The sequence below is a fragment of the Sinocyclocheilus rhinocerous genome, unplaced genomic scaffold, assembly GCF_001515625.1.
Source record: "Sinocyclocheilus rhinocerous isolate Xijiao unplaced genomic scaffold, SAMN03320098_v1.1 scaffold2754, whole genome shotgun sequence".
Lineage (NCBI taxonomy): Eukaryota > Metazoa > Chordata > Actinopteri > Cypriniformes > Cyprinidae > Sinocyclocheilus > Sinocyclocheilus rhinocerous.
The window spans coordinates 372785-385008 of NW_015634251.1; the positions used below are offsets into that span (position 1 = coordinate 372785).

The window sequence follows — 12224 nt, forward strand, 5'->3', positions numbered from 1 at the left end:
TATATATATATATATATATATATATATATAAATAAAATGCACGTGTTTGTGTATCTGCTATTGCTGCACTATTCTGTTTAATGAGCTAATTTTCAGGTCTCATTTTAGGTGGCAGCTGTACACTGCTGAGTGGTACACATGGCTGACAGAGGAAATATTGTCATGCTTTTTTTCCAGCAGCCACCTAAAATAAAATGAGTCTATAATTAGACAATGCCATTTTAGAGCCAGAGAGAATGGCACTCCTGAAGACAAGTGTTCATTCTCTACCATAGCTGAACAAATATAGAATATGTCAATCATTAAAAAAGAAAAAAATAAGGTAAAAGCCTTACATAAGGCAAGATTGGAAAAATGTCAGGAACATACACAAAACATATAAAGCTAAAAGCAATATATTTGGTTTGATATTTATAATCAATAGCATGACATGATCATAAAGTGTGTCTGGACAATTTTTTTAAGAACTCATTGGATTTGACATATATACTGGGTTAATTTTGAATTCTACATGGAGAGAAATAAATCCATACAAATGATTCAGTTGGTTTGACCTGAATGAGGCTGGAGAACATATTATTGCATACAAAAATGCTATCACATTCTATGCAATCTCAGAGTTCAAAATGTGTGCGTGAGAGAGATTTTGGGGTGTGTGTGCATGAATGTGGGGATAATCAGACCCAGGCTGCTCAAGTTTGGTGATATGGGTTCATTAGCCGGCCGGGCGAGTGCAGAGTCTTTGGCAGAGATTAGGATGGACTGAAACTCTAGCCTGGCCTCGGTGTCCATACAGAGGAGGGGAGCGGGGTCAGATGGATTATTACTGGGTGTTTCAGATGTTTATTATTCCTATTCTATCTCTAACAGCTGAAAATTGGAGAATTAAGCAGCAGCCTGGGGGATCAGTACGGAGGGGTTAAATCCAGCACTTTGGCTCCACAGAAAATAAATTTTTTCAGCTATTTATGCTCTGTGCTTCCACAGAGTTGGAGTCTTGAGTCAACAGAGGAAGACAGAAAGCAAGACAGACAGAAAGACACTAGTTGAATGGGTTTTTTTGTTAATTCCTGCCTTTCATTGCCACTCTTCTATTATAAAACTCTCAATTTCAGTATCTCAAAGACAGCAATGGGATTAAATGGAGGCTCCTGAGAAAAAGAACCATGAAATCTTACAAAAAAAAGTTTCAGAAGTGTGCTAAACAAATGTCACAAACTCCTCAAATTTGACAAGATACCAAAGTCTACAATCATTCAAAGATTTCGGTATGAACTCAAACATAATCATCAACTGATTATCTGAGCTGTACCATCAACATTAAAACAAACCTGTAAGAGAACTCTACTAAATCTATGAAAATATGAAAGAACAACCAGTGAGTAATAACAGAACAATAGCAATGTATAATCAAGTTTCACATCACTGAAGTTTCTGCAATAGCAGGGGTGGAATTAATTTCGGTCTGAAGCAGTAGAAGCAACTGGGCTCCATTTTTACACCTTCCTTTCCCACAGAAGCCCAGTCACGTCCATGCAAGGCTGCTAATCTGGCTGCATGTGACACAGCCCACAGAGAAACATGAACTTTCTATGTAGTGCAGGCATGGCGTTTAGGGCAGCACAAGCAGGCCGTTGTGCATACAAAAGGTCACCTATGATGAATTTAGATTTTAATGCCATTCCAAACACAATATATGCATGCTCAGACTAGTTTAGACTGGAGAAGCCTAGAAGAAGATTCCCTGCTACTGCAAAAAAATAAAAAATAAAAAATAAAAGTGAATTCCATGACATACTAGTCACATTGTTATTAGAGCTGTGTTAAAAACCAGCTTACAAAAATATTGCAAACTATACCTGCAAAGACTTCAGGGGAAGTGTGTGGGTTTTAAATTTCTTTGATTAGAGTGCCACTGCATTTCTGAGGCTGCAAGAGGAGTCAGATGAGAGTGCTTTAGAGCTCTAATTAAAGACAGAGGTGGGTTAATCCACTAGCAGCAGGGGGGAACTCTGGTTACTGTGGCTAACCCTCACATTGTTGCCATTCATGTGTCGCAGAACAAGACCGCAATTGTGTGTGTATTAAATATAACTCACTTTTGTGTTGGTTCACATAATTACATGTCAGAGCTTTTTAAACTCACCTTTAAGTCACCTAACAATTTAAATGGCATACAGAAATTAGTTATTTGGATATTAGTCTGGTAATTATAGTTAACTAAAAAAAAAAAATTATATAAATAAAATATTTAAAAAAAACTTATTTTGTGTCAACATTTCTCATTGTGATTTACTTTTTACAATTTGAACTACAATAACTAAAACTGAAAGAAAAATTAATAAAAACTATGTAGACGTTAAAAAACAAACACATGAAAATTAATTTTAAAAATACCACTGGTCATTAGGCAAGATGAAATGAAATGAAATGAAATAAAATAAAATAAAATAAAATATTAATGGCATAAAGACTTATTAATGTTATGAAAACACATCAAAATTACTAAAACTTTTAAATTAAAATTAAAATGGAAAAAACAAAAATACCACTGGTCATTAGATAAAATAAAATAAAATAAAATATTAATGGCCTAAAGACTTATTCCTAATGTTATGAAAACATACCTGAAGCAGTCACAAATGTGAAATCTCAACAGAACATGAGGTATAAACATTCCAATGTTTTTCCCCCTAGGCAACATGTGAACAATAACTTTCGGTCTGCAACTCTGTGTGTCACTTGAGCTCCTCTGTCTATTCAAACCTCGACAGGCCCGTTGTGTCGGGATAACGTTTCCACCAACTCTTCCCTCAACAGCGCCTGATGTCAGGAACTCTATATATAGCTGCAGCTCTGAGTTGGCACAGATGAGTCACGGACAGAGAGATGGACACCAGCCGTTCACAGTTGCCACTCATCCGATCAATGTCATTGCACTTGGCAAATCACAAAGTGACTGTTTAGCATTCGAGGTGCTTACTTTGTTTACATTGGCTTTAAAAGGCATAAAGGCAGCACTGTTGATTTCCTTTCTGCTTCTATGTGATTGATAGTTTCCGAGCAGCGACTCGGTCGATGTATTGATCAGAGATGATTCGGTTTGTAAAAAAAAAAAAAAAAAATGTATCTGTCAGGTGGTTTATCAGATGCACAACATTAAGCAGCAGTGATCAATGGCTGGAGCACGTGTGGCTGAAAATATTCGGCTATATGAAAATTTTGATTGACATGAGTACAATATATATCTAGCTGGGTGAAGGTTTGGGGCTCTAACAGAGAGCCTGAAGCTGCAATAAATTGAACAGGCTGAAGCACTGGTGGGGGGGGGCCGATGGAGCCAGAATGGCGTCTGGAGGGAGAGACGGAGACAGTGTGATACAACCCACCCACACTGCATGGAAAACTGTGGTGGTGAGCCATATTGCTGGTGCCTGTTTGCCCAAGGCTGTCAGTAAAGCTGACATCAGCGTGTTCTTTATAGTCTATCAATAAATGTGTATATGTATGAGAGCAGTATGCCATATACTGCATTTGAGTACACCATCTAGCCCAAGACCAAGCACAGAAACACTCAGGAAAGTCTCAGAATATTCCAGAAAAACAGACACAACAGAGCAGCAACAAAAAGTCCAGCTATGTCAGTATCTCCAACGACAATAAAAGCCACAAACAGGTGTCCTCATTCAGGATTTTGTTTGCAATTTAAATAATGGCAAATCAACAAAAGTATATATATGTGACCCTGGACCACAAAACCAGTCATAAGGGTCAATTTTTCGAAATTGAGATTTAAGCTGCATAAATAAGCTTTCCTCTGATGTATTTGTTTGTTAGGATCGGACCGTATTTGGGCGAGATACAACTATTTGAAAATCTGGAATCTGAGGTTGCAAAATAATCAAAATACTGAGAAAATCGCCTTTAAAGTTGTCTAAATGAAGTTCTTAGCAATGCATATTACTAATCAAAAATTAAGTTTTAATATATTTACAGTAGGAAATATATATAAAATGATGGTTAACAATGATTAACAAAACAATAAATAATGCAATAAAGTTTACATTAACTTTTATTTTTACAGTATTTACTAATCTAGATTAATTTAAAAAAAATACTTTTGCTCATTAATTCATTACATTAACTAATATATACAATTTAAGGATGTTAAAATGTTGCTTTATATGTAGAAATTATCATTAACCAAGATTAATAAATGCTATAAAGTATTGTGTATTGTTATTTCATGTTACTTTTTGCTCATTGTAAAGTTAAATTCAATCAATTTTAACCTAAAGTCTCGTTATATGTGAACTAGTCAAATACAAATGGATTTCTGACCATGGGTGCAGAAAAAGGGATATAGAACAGTTTAGAAAAAAAAGTGTCTGATGACTGAAGCAAATTGATCTGTTCAATAAAGGTGTTTCTTCGTATCAGCAAGCTTTTTTCTTTCACTTTTTTCTCCTTTCAATTGCTGACCAGTGGAAAAAGATAAATGCACCCAATTCAGCCTCTAGCTCTCTATCCGGAGCTTTGTAATAGCTTCTTTCCTTGGGAGGCAAGATTCCAATTCAACATATCATGTTATATGAATGAGATTCCTATAAATGCCAATATTTATGCACATATATTTTCAGCCCACATTGGGTTCATTGTTGCTCCTATTGAAGCTCGGATGGAAGCAGCTGCAACAGACATATTCAACCGATGTTTCAAGGTCTGTGCACATGAATGGATGTAAACATAGCCCAGCACAGCACAGCAGCTCCATATTAACAACACACCAAAAAACATTAATGCTTCTGAATACTGGCGTCTCTGATTAGATCCTTCCATACAGACACACCGCATACAGGCCATTCAAAGCAATTGTGCTTCAAAATATGGGAACAAGCACATACATATTTCCTTATAATATAGACACTGCATCTTAAGAGTGCTGGAAGGAACATAAGAGGTGGCCAGAAACGGCCTGAGGCATTTGAGATCCCCATGTGGTCTTGGAAGGAGGGCCGAGTCTGAAGGACACTTTCTCTGTGTGTGAGGGTGCTAATTCAATCAGGCCGTCAGTCTCCGGGTTTCCGCCTTCCTCAGTGATCTGCCTGTAATTGAGTTCCTGATCAGCTATCCATCAATAATTTATTTGATCCACAAATACAGTGACAACACAGCGGCCTGGGAGGAGACGGGATCCATTTTGGCACAGCGCAGAATCTATTAGTGCTCCCAGAACTGTTCATCAGCTCCCTTAAGTGCCATCAATGGGTTACAGTCCAGTTCTTCAAAGCTACTGTACTTAGCTCAGACAACTGGGAAAAATATCTTAGTCATTAACTAGCACGGTCTCTATTTAGAAAAATGTTTCATTGCCATGTTGGCTGGAGGCAAGCAAAAAATTGATTGCTTAAAATCTTTAGTAAATGTCTTGAAGTACTAATATGTTTGTTTGATAATGAATTTCTTGGGTTTTAAATGGGATCTTGAAGTCCGAAACCACATTGATAATCGCTGAGTTTTAAAAACCCGACAATAAACAAAGTGATATAATGTAAAAATAAATATTTAAGAGTAAAATCAAATACAATTCTGAAATTCATTTAAAATAAAATAAAATAAAATAAAATTGAAGTGCAAAATTTGGGAGTAAAATCAAATATTACAAAACTTTGTATTTACATATAATGTACAATTAACTTATCATTTTTAAATGAAAAAAAACCCCCAAAAAATTAGTAAGAATAAAATTGAAGTAAAATATGATACTACAACATTCTGAATTTATATAAAACAAAATAAAGAATAAAAGTACATAAAATAAGAGTAAGAGCAAAATTTAGGAGTAAAATCAAATACTACGAAATTTTACAATTCATTTCAATAAAATAAAGAGTAAAAGCATAATTTAGCAGTAAAATCAAATACAAAAAAATTCTGAATTCAATTAAAATAAAATTATAAAATAAGAGCAAAACTTAAGAGTAAAATAAAATTCTACAACATTTAAAACTTCATATAAAATAAAATAAAATATTACAAAACTTTGTATTCACGTATAATGTATAATTCATTTATCATTTTAAAATAAAAAATAACAAAAAAAAGATTTACATTTTTATAACAAAATTTAAGTAAAATCAAACACTGCAACATTCTGAATTTATATGAAATAAAATAAATAATAAAAAATACATTAAATAAGAGTAAGAGTAAAATCAAATACTAAAAAAATCTGAATTCTATTAAAATAAAATAAATATACAAATTTAAGAGTAAAATCTAATACTACAACATTTAAAAAATTATTTAAAATAAAATAAAATATATAAGTATATAATATTTCTACTGATTCTGTACATAAAATCTAAGCAAATATTAAGCCAAGGTTATCTTCACCAGTAGGACATCAATGTAAAGCTTTGGTGATCAGACTAGAAATCTACTGTGAGGCCTTGTGAGTCCAGTATTATGAGACAGGCTGATACATTGTCAAATTATCTACGGTCAATATTGCAATCCCTCAAGCAATTGCATTACTCACAATGGCACATTAGCTCATATAAAAAGACCAGTCTTTCACCATACAACACTGACATACGTCTCCCACTCTTTTTTCAGCGACTTAGGCACCAATTGATGCTGTTTTCTTGCACATGACAATGCTGTTTCAAGGTTAAACTGCACAACTGTCTGAATGATTTTCAATTATGCACAGCAAACCCTCCTCCCCTATTACAGACACACAGAATTTTGAATCATCTGTCACTATTCTGTGCTTACCAATGCGTGCATACACTGCAACACAGATTGATAGCAGGACTTACATGTGCAATATGTATTTACAATGCATTTGCATATGGAACACGATTAGATCCTGCAGCAGTCCACCTGTAGGACTGTTCTACATAAGGGCTTGTTATGATCTATAGCCATTTGCTTCGTCCCTTTATCCTTCAGCCACATGAATTAATAGTAAATTTAAGCCTCCATTACATGACCGACTCTATGGCACATATGTGCTACACTGCAAACATTATAAGAGCCATTACAGGAACATTAATTAAACTGTGAAAGTGACTTCAGAGAATGAAATGAGGTAAAGGACAGACTACAGAGCAGTCAGAGGACAGGAGAAGGTTCTTACTGCAAGCATACGTTGTGAATATGACAGTAAAGAGAAAATGTCCATTGATTTCTGTCAGTGTTGAGGTGCAAATTCATTAGCACTAGATTCTGCACAACAAGGTGCTTCCTGGCATCGGCCTTGTCTCAAATAATATCACAGTAATTGCTTTTTAAAATGTATGAAAGTTTACACAACTCGAGAAATACTGGGAAAATACAAGTTCAAACAGACATACCGTGTTTGAGAACACCTTGTGGCATTTCTTGATTCCATTAACCCTTCTTCTGCCAATAATTCTGTGTCTTCTTCCTTCCTGTCAAATGCAAAAGAGGCAAAAAATTATGGCATATTCAAAGTATGTAAAGGAAGTTTGCCCAAAATGAAAATTTTGGCTTGTTTATGTACTCTCATGATATTCCAAATAATTGTCAATAATAATGGGTTTTTTTTCTGTGGAAAACTAAGGTCAGTAAGAAAAAAGAAAAAAAAAAGGAATTAATGATGTTCTTTTGAGCATTTTATTCAAGGAATTAAAAAAAAATCCCCATTTCCACAAAAATATTCAACATTGATAATAAGAAATGTCTCTTGAGCACCAAATCAGCATATTAGAATGATATCTGAAGGATCATGCGACACTGAAGCTTTGTCATCGCACAAATAAATGACATTTTAAAGTATATTAAAATAGAAAATTTAGTATTTAAAAATTGTAATAACATTTATTTATGTTTTCGATTAAATAAACACAGCCTTTACACAGAAAGGTATTGAAAAAATCAAATTAAATTAAAAATAAAAAATTCTTACAATTGGAATGAAGCTCTACTATAGCATATTGAGGAACTAAAATTAAACCTTTTTTGGGTTTTTGACAGCCAAAGGGCATTATGAACTGTTGTTACATAGCATTAGCTACATATAGCATGTGTTCCAAAGAAAAAAAGTAACATACAGGTTTGGAACAACATTAGGGTTAGTAAAGGATGACAGCATTTAAATTTTTGTCCCTTTATTTTACATTAAAGATGTCAGATATTTCACAACACATATAGCCTATACATAAAAAAGACAAGAGTGAAAGAGAGAGAAAATTAGATGTAGCTCAGCTCTATATCATCCCTCACACCCCCAGACAGACAGGCAGCGGTGCTGCAGCAGGATAATTCAATCTCTAAACTGCTCATTCTTTAGCCGCTGTCAGGGTCGTGTCTGCCCTGACATTGTAAGGCTGCTGTAATTGCATTTGCGCTGGAACCCAGAGCCGCAGCATCTTCAGGCTCTATATCAGTCAGAGGAATGTGCGTCTCTCTGGTCAGACCGGTCCAGGGAACCAGAAACGAGCTGATCAGACAAACAGATGGCTGTGCCGCCACCCCCACGGCACAACGAGCGCTAGACATTTGCTTTAGATCAAACAGCATTGTTCATGGGGACAGAGATGTCAAAACATCTATAGGCCCATACATACATATCACATTTGCATGTATATTTTTTGTATGTATGTGCTCACCATGGCTTTTTTTAATCAAAAATACAGTAAAAACTTAATATTGTGAAATATTTCACCATACAACACTGACATACGTCTCCCACTCTTTTTTCAGCGACTTAGGCACCAATTGATGCTGTTTTCTTGCACATGACAATGCTGTTTCAAGGTTAAACTGCACAACTGTCTGAATGATTTTCAATTATGCACAGCAAACCCTCCTCCCCTATTACAGACACACAGAATTTTGAATCATCTGTCACTATTCTGTGCTTACCAATGCGTGCATACACTGCAACACAGATTGATAGCAGGACTTACATGTGCAATATGTATTTACAATGCATTTGCATATGGAACACGATTAGATCCTGCAGCAGTCCACCTGTAGGACTGTTCTACATAAGGGCTTGTTATGATCTATAGCCATTTGCTTCGTCCCTTTATCCTTCAGCCACATGAATTAATAGTAAATTTAAGCCTCCATTACATGACCGACTCTATGGCACATATGTGCTACACTGCAAACATTATAAGAGCCATTACAGGAACATTAATTAAACTGTGAAAGTGACTTCAGAGAATGAAATGAGGTAAAGGACAGACTACAGAGCAGTCAGAGGACAGGAGAAGGTTCTTACTGCAAGCATACGTTGTGAATATGACAGTAAAGAGAAAATGTCCATTGATTTCTGTCAGTGTTGAGGTGCAAATTCATTAGCACTAGATTCTGCACAACAAGGTGCTTCCTGGCATCGGCCTTGTCTCAAATAATATCACAGTAATTGCTTTTTAAAATGTATGAAAGTTTACACAACTCGAGAAATACTGGGAAAATACAAGTTCAAACAGACATACCGTGTTTGAGAACACCTTGTGGCATTTCTTGATTCCATTAACCCTTCTTCTGCCAATAATTCTGTGTCTTCTTCCTTCCTGTCAAATGCAAAAGAGGCAAAAAATTATGGCATATTCAAAGTATGTAAAGGAAGTTTGCCCAAAATGAAAATTTTGGCTTGTTTATGTACTCTCATGATATTCCAAATAATTGTCAATAATAATGGGTTTTTTTTCTGTGGAAAACTAAGGTCAGTAAGAAAAAAGAAAAAAAAAAGGAATTAATGATGTTCTTTTGAGCATTTTATTCAAGGAATTAAAAAAAAATCCCCATTTCCACAAAAATATTCAACATTGATAATAAGAAATGTCTCTTGAGCACCAAATCAGCATATTAGAATGATATCTGAAGGATCATGCGACACTGAAGCTTTGTCATCGCACAAATAAATGACATTTTAAAGTATATTAAAATAGAAAATTTAGTATTTAAAAATTGTAATAACATTTATTTATGTTTTCGATTAAATAAACACAGCCTTTACACAGAAAGGTATTGAAAAAATCAAATTAAATTAAAAATAAAAAATTCTTACAATTGGAATGAAGCTCTACTATAGCATATTGAGGAACTAAAATTAAACCTTTTTTGGGTTTTTGACAGCCAAAGGGCATTATGAACTGTTGTTACATAGCATTAGCTACATATAGCATGTGTTCCAAAGAAAAAAAGTAACATACAGGTTTGGAACAACATTAGGGTTAGTAAAGGATGACAGCATTTAAATTTTTGTCCCTTTATTTTACATTAAAGATGTCAGATATTTCACAACACATATAGCCTATACATAAAAAAGACAAGAGTGAAAGAGAGAGAAAATTAGATGTAGCTCAGCTCTATATCATCCCTCACACCCCCAGACAGACAGGCAGCGGTGCTGCAGCAGGATAATTCAATCTCTAAACTGCTCATTCTTTAGCCGCTGTCAGGGTCGTGTCTGCCCAGACATTGTAAGGCTGCTGTAATTGCATTTGCGCTGGAACCCAGAGCCGCAGCATCTTCAGGCTCTATATCAGTCAGAGGAATGTGCGTCTCTCTGGTCAGACCGGTCCAGGGAACCAGAAACGAGCTGATCAGACAAACAGATGGCTGTGCCGCCACCCCCACGGCACAACGAGCGCTAGACATTTGCTTTAGATCAAACAGCATTGTTCATGGGGACAGAGATGTCAAAACATCTATAGGCCCATACATACATATCACATTTGCATGTATATTTTTTGTATGTATGTGCTCACCATGGCTTTTTTTAATCAAAAATACAGTAAAAACTTAATATTGTGAAATATTATTACAATTTTAAATAAATCTTTTCTATTTTAATATATTTAAATGTCATTTATTTACAGATGATACATTTTATACTTTTTTTCAGATTATAAAGCTCAAAAGCACAGCATTTATTTGCAATAGTTTTTTTTTAAACAGTCTTTACTGTCACTTCTAAACAATTTATTGCAACCTTGCTGAATAAAAGAATGAAATGCTTCCTTTAAATTCTTATTGACCCCGATGTTTTTAATGGTGGTGTATGCATATACTTTATAAAAAACGTCAAATAATGTTACTAACACATTTTCAAACAGTAGAGCATCCTCAGATTTGAAAGATGTCCTTGAACTCACAGGGACTTGAACATTGAGTTTTGCATAATATCTAGAGAATATTATACTCATAATGTACTAAATCCATTGTGCCTGATCTACAATTTGAAGTGCCTTGAGGCTCTATTTTTGGATCTGGCAGCACAGGTTCTGACAAGCTTTGGGCCTGCGGTGAGGGGCGCTTGCAATTTTCACTGTCACGAATTGTGTAATAGATCCATCTTCTTTAACACAGTGACGTCTGTGGGAGATTTTCACCACATAGTCCTGATCGACTTTTGGACTAAAGGCTTTGACAAACTAGACTGTGGCACCCACGTTAAGCAAAATCCCTTTCTTATGTACCACGCTATTCTTATAGAACCTATAGCCTGATCGTTTAATGGTTATTTCAGACAGATGTAAGCATTTCAAATTCACTGTATACCAATAGTAAGCTTGACTATAAATTATGCAACCATCACATTATTACTAATGTAGCTCAGGCAGCACAGTTACTGGCCCTGACTGATCGTAAACGCACCAAAACCCTTTGCTTATACACTCTTGCGTTCATGTGTGCTGCTCTTGTACATGTTCATTGTGCGCTATTGATCAAGCCACTGTAAAACTTGTGACTAAAGCTTAGCCTGAGCCTCCTGAATAAATCACACTATTGACCATGCACTTATCAATAAGGGTAATGACAAACATCTGTCCCCATTTTTAATGAAATCGACAAGACTTTACTGGCACTCCACCGGCAGCAGCCATTCCCAGATTGACAATCTTTTAGAGCAAAGCAGTGAAAGTAAATGAAGCAAACGCCTGCAACCGATGCTGTAAATCGAAAGGTGTATTTACTTCAATTGTACAAGACTTGAGCTTCTATGCAAGCAGCGATCGAAAAGAATGTTTCGTTTTAAGATCCTCAACAATCCAATGATCTGTGAGAAACAAAAGAAATAAATATAAAATGGTAAAACGAGGACGCTTCTCGCTGACAGTTTCCTGTCCAGACAGCAGGCTCATGTTCCACTGCCTGTCTGTAACAATACCAGCCAGCTGACGATACGCTTCACCGGAGATGAGATCCAAGCATTGAGAGGAACTATAATACCAGTG

General features: G+C 35.4%; 1 protein-coding gene across 2 annotated transcripts in view; it reads right to left on the minus strand.

Annotated features, from left to right (window-relative positions):
- Positions 1–9490, minus strand: part of LOC107745458 (putative fidgetin-like protein 2) — a 31035-nt gene extending 21545 nt beyond the window's left edge. Inside the window, exon 1 of one of the 2 annotated variants that reach the window (XM_016559340.1) lies at positions 9477–9490. The gene's annotated coding sequence lies outside the window, so the exon portion shown is untranslated. Of the gene's footprint in view, positions 1–7361; positions 7399–9476 lie in introns of those variants that run through there. The other variant, XM_016559341.1, reaches the window with a different exon arrangement.
- Between the last annotated feature and the right edge of the window lie 2734 nt (positions 9491–12224).